Source organism: Oryctolagus cuniculus, chromosome 14 (assembly GCF_051225735.1).
Source record: "Oryctolagus cuniculus isolate XC-2025 breed Fujian yellow rabbit chromosome 14, ASM5122573v1, whole genome shotgun sequence".
NCBI lineage: Eukaryota > Metazoa > Chordata > Mammalia > Lagomorpha > Leporidae > Oryctolagus > Oryctolagus cuniculus.
In genome coordinates, this window is record NC_142880.1 from 65,906,880 (window position 1) to 65,912,465 (window position 5,586).

Consider the following 5,586-nt stretch of genomic DNA (forward strand, 5'->3'; position numbering starts at 1 on the left):
AGATAATGATGATGATGGCTCAAATAACTGAGTCCTTAACACCCATGTGGGAGAACTGGATGGAGTTCCTGACCCCCTGGATTCTGCCTACCTAAGCAGCTGTTGTAGCCATTTGGGGAGTGAACTAGCAGATGAAGGATCTGTGTGTGTGTGTGTGTGTGTGTGTAAAACCTCGCCTTTCAAATAAATAAATGTTCAAAAAAATCAATCTCTCTCTCACTCTCTCCCTCTCACTCTCTTCCTCTCTTCCCTTTCCCTCTCTCTTGTGACTTTGCCCTTCAAATAAATAAACAATAAATCTTTCAAAAATGTATAAGGAATACATAAGCTGTTCAGTGTTACTTCGAGTGATATTCAAACAAAGTTGGTAAACCATGGAAGGGGCACAAGGGCATACCAACCACTCATATTGGTGCAGGCTCAATTGACATGTTTTGCTCTGAGGCTCTTGTTCATACTTAAATTCATGAGTTGAAGCATCTTTGTAGCTGACCTTATAGGAATCCCAGGAATCAATGTACCAAGCCCAGGCTAGCTTCTTTACATAGTGACTGCCTTAACCTGAGTAGAGAAAATATATCTACATGTTCCTCTTGGCAGATTTCCAATTTTAAACTGTCCTGAAAACAATATTTGGGCAAAAGTCAGACACACAAACACACATGCAACAGATTAGTCTAATTCCCTAGTTTGTTAACACTATAATGATACAGTTTCACTGAAAGTACACTCAATTAGCATTGCTAACCAAAATATTTAATATTCTAGTTTTCAACTTAGGATCTCAGATTTAAGTGGCTTTACATATTTTTCTAAAAATAGCAAGCGGCTACATATAGTATACAAAACTTTGAGGACTGTCTCAGGTAATGTTCATAAACCACTTCAGATCTGCTCCATTCCACCTGTCCCTCATACTCAGACACTTATATGACAACCATTTCTGTGACAATTCTGGCACATATTATACAAGCGCAACTAGATTATACAAGTGCATATTATACAAGTACACTGGTCTTGCACCATGTACTCCTTACCTTTCATCCTGAGTTTTCTCTGTTGAGGGTCTAGAGTTGGACACCACGGGATCCTGATCCATATTAAACCCAGAAACACAAGCATTTATCCCATGAGATAAACATTTGACAAATCAAGAAGGGAGTGAATTGGTAAGTGCTTCTTTTATACCCCAAGAGGTATGGTCCTGAGTTGTATTTCACAGGGTTTCTAAGACAGTCCCTTAAAATGGTGGCCAACTCAATGAGAATTTCTTATATTGACTCTCCCTCCTTCTCAGGCTGATGTCCTCAATGATGACATATGGAGCAATAGCCCCTAATAAAGTACTTACATATGATCTTTCAGCAGATGTTCAACTTTCTGGGGAACCTAGTCCATGATTGATGAGCTAAGGAAAGATTCTAGAAACTATAGAGGAAGCAATCAAAAACTAAGTACATAGAGGGGCTGGCACCATGGCTCACTTGGTTGATCCTCCGCCTGCGGCACCGGCATCCCATATGGACACCAGATTCTAGTCCTGGTTGCTCCTCTTCCAGTCCAGCTCTCTGCTGTGGCCCGGGAGGGCAGTGGAGGATGACCCAAATGCTTGGGACCCTACACCCACATGGGAGACCAGGAGAGAGCACTTGGCCCCTGGCTTCGGATAGGTGTGGCGCCAACCATTGCGGCTATTTGGGGAGTGAACCAACGGAAGGAAGACCTTTCTCTCTGTCTCTCTCTCTCACTGTCTTTAACTCTATCTGTCAAAAAAAAAAAACTACATAGGATGACTTGTTCAATGAATGTCAGCAAGTCTTTCTCCTTGGCCAATCTAATACTAACATAATACACCCTTGAACATGGTTTCCATGGTAAGGCAAGATACTAGATTTAAGTGAAGACTATGCATAAGACCAGCTTTCACAAAATTTGATCTAGCTCTTCTCACTTTTGAGTGCCATAGTTGCTAGTAATAGAAATGACTGTTGAGTGAAAAAGTAACACAATATTGAGCAAAGCCTCAGGAGAAGAGCCAACCACTTTGTAACACCGCAATTTTTCACTCTGAAGAGGACCACAGATTGATTTTGGCAGAGTTTACATCTGCTCTCACAAGGTGTTTGTTGGAGCACCACCATCTGAAAGCTTACAAAATGCTTCATCTATGCATGATATTTCACACAACATTCCTTCAGATCAAGGAACCCATTTTATTGCAAAAGTAAGGTGAGAGAGGGAGAAAGAAGCTTCCATCCACTGGTTCACACCCCAAATGGCTGCAATGGCCAGGGTTGGGCCAGGCTGAAGCCAGAAGACAGGAGCTTCACCTAGGACTCCCACATGGGTACAGGGGACCAAGGAATTAGGCCATCTTCTGCTGTTTTTCCAGGCACATTAGCAGGAGCTGGATAGTAAGTGGAGCAGCCAGCACTAGAACCAGTACACATATGGTATGCCAGTGCAGCAGGTGGTAGCTTTACCTGCTATGCCACAGCACCAGCCCCAATTTCATTTTCTGCTACTCCTTGGTAGTTCTTGCATTACCACCTATCATATATACCTGCCACATTGCCTTGCAGTCATCTAGGAAAGAATGCCCTTTTTCCCATTTTACAACGTCCCTCCACCCTTACCTATTTACCTGAAGACTTCACATATGGCAGCTCTCTCCTTCAGGAGACCTTCTCTGGCTTCCCTTTGCCAAGCCGTGCCCCATAGTATCCTACACATATCTTCCTTGTTGTACTAACCACTTGATATTTTAAGTGTCAGGCCTCCAATCTGTTTATCCCCAAAGGCAAGTGTCATAACCTATGCAACCCTTTATCCCCAGTGCACAGCTTATTCCTGGGTCAAAATATAAAAGTAATAAATTCTGAATGAATTGATTAAAGGGCAAAGAATATCTAAGGCAATTTATACAACAAATCTCTGCCAAAAAATTTAAACAGAACGGTTTTTGTGAAAAACAAATACCACATATTTGAATTCTTACTCTGGGGTAAACAGACCACCCCTATAATCATATGTCTTACATCTTACTCTTGTGAGACTCAAACATCTGCTATTGGGCGATTAAACTGCTCTGACGCAGGCACTGTCCTGGCCTGGGGCCTGGTCCTCTAAAGTGTCCTGGTTACCCACAGCTCTCTGACTCAGTGTTGAGCCAGTGTCACTGATGGCTTATGGCACCACAGGTCCTGAGCTGCTGGGTTCTTCTTTTTCACATCCCTGGTATTTGGTCTTACTTACTGCCCAGTTTTTCATGCCTCTGCTAAATATCATAGTTTCCTCAAAGTCTAGGTCTTCTGCTCTTTATCCCTATGTTCTGGAAACCAGGTCTCTGATCCCTGCTGACTTTCACATGGATCTGAGACAATTGCCCGATCTCTGAAATTCTGTGAGTTACCTGCCTAGATCAAAGGCTTGGTTTGGACCTAGGCATGTGTGTACTATCCGTCCTTCTTACCCTTTGGCCTGGCAACTGAGTTTTGGACCCCCCTTCAGATTCATCTCAGGTAGCTCTACCTGAACTTACAATTATGATCTTCCCCTAGCCAATCTCATCAATCACTTTCAAAGCCTAGGTGGACTTCTCTCAAAATTATTAAGCTTTTATACACATCCATATTTTATTAATAATCCACATTTTATTATATTTTAACTGATACATAAAATTTTACATATTTGTGGGGTATCATGTGATATACTGACACATATATGAGTATACATTGCATAGTGTTCAAATCAGGATAAACATATCTCCTCAAACATTTATCATTTCTTTGTTGTAAAAACATATTTAGCCAGCACCGTGGCTCACTTGGCTAATCCTCTGCCTGTGGCGCCGGCACACTGGGTTCTAGTCCCGGCTGCTCCTCTTCCAGTCCAGCTCTCTGCTGTAGCCCAGGAGGGCAGTGGAAGATGGCCCAAGTGCTTGGGTCCCTGCACCTGCATGGGAGACCTGAAGGAAGCACCTGGCTCCTGGCTTCGGATCAGTGCAGCGCTGGCCGTGGCGGCCATTTGGGGAGTGAACCAACGGAAGGAAGACCTTTCTCTCTGCATCTCTCCCACTGTCTATAACTCTACCTGTCAAATAAAAATAAATTAATTAATTAAATTAAAAAATATTTAAAAATCTTCCATATTCTTAAGATATAAAGTACATTATCATTATCTGTATCTTATTATATTGAGTTTCCTTAAAGTGAGTTATACTTGTGATACACCAACCAAGCTTGGCAGTGATAACTCTCTCAGAATGGGCCCAAACAATTCAGAACTTTGTAGATGGTTTTTTTTTTTCTCTTTTAATTCTTAACAAATTTTATTCATGTCAAAATGGTCAACAGACACATTAAAAAATGATCAGGATCACTAGCTACCAGGGAAATGCGAATCAAAACCACAGTGAGCTTTCACCTCACCCCCTTAAAAATGGATTCATTTGGGCTGGTGCCGTGGCTCACTTGGCTAATCCTCTGCCTGCAGCACCAGCACCCAGGGTTCTAGTCTGGATTCTTGCAAGGGCCCAAGTATTTGGGTCATCTTCCAGCTATGTTACCAGTCATTTTACGCAAGATGCTGCATCAGAAGCAGAGTAGACGGACTTGTATTACACAGTTTCTTCATTTCCTTAAATTCCCTGTCTGTACTCTCTTGCATTTCATTGAGTTCCCTCAAGATCATTATTCTGAATTATTTTCAGGCATTTAATAGATTGCCTTCAAATCAAGATCTATTTCTGGCCAGCGCTGCAGCTCAATAGGCTAATCCTCCACCTTGCGGCGCCGGCACACCAGGTTCTAGTCCTGGTCGGGGTGCTGGATTCTGTCCCGGTTGCCCCTCTTCCAGGCCAGCTCTCTGCTGTGGCCTGGGAGTGCAGTGGAGGATGGCCCAAGTCCTTGGCCCTGCACCTGCATGGGAGACCAGGAGAAGCACCTGACTCCCAGCTTCAGATCAGCGCAATGATCTGGCCGCAGCGTGCCAGCCGCGGTGGCCATTGGAGGGTGAACCAACAACAGCAAAAAGGAAGACTTTTCTCTCTGTCTCTCTCTCTCTCACTATCCACTCTGCCTGTAAAAAAAGAAATCTATTTCTGGAGGACTATGGTATTCTTTTGAAGGTATCATGCCCCATGCTTCTTGCTTCCTGTGCCTGTGTCGATGTCTTCACCTCTGGTGAATAGTTCCTTTTCCTTTATGAAGTAGCTGTCAATGGAAAAGACTTTTGATTTAGATGGAATGTGGCGTGTCAGTGAGCAGTTGCTTTGGTTTTGGTGAGCCCAGAAGTGTAACTTCTGAGTGATTTCTTCAGCTGTAACAGATGCCAGCAGTGTCTACAAGTGCCACTGTTTTCTAGTCTGCAATACCTCATGGAGGTCGCAATACAGCTTTCAAGTGGATGGGCTTCCAAAGGTGTGCTTTTCAGATCCCATAGAATCTGGTGTTATGGGGCTGGCACGATGGCATAGTGGGTAAAGCCGGCACCTGCAGTGCCGGCATCCCATATGGGCACTGGTTCGGGAACCAACTCTGCTGTGGCCTGGGAAAGCACTGGAAGATGGCCCAAGTTTCTTGGACC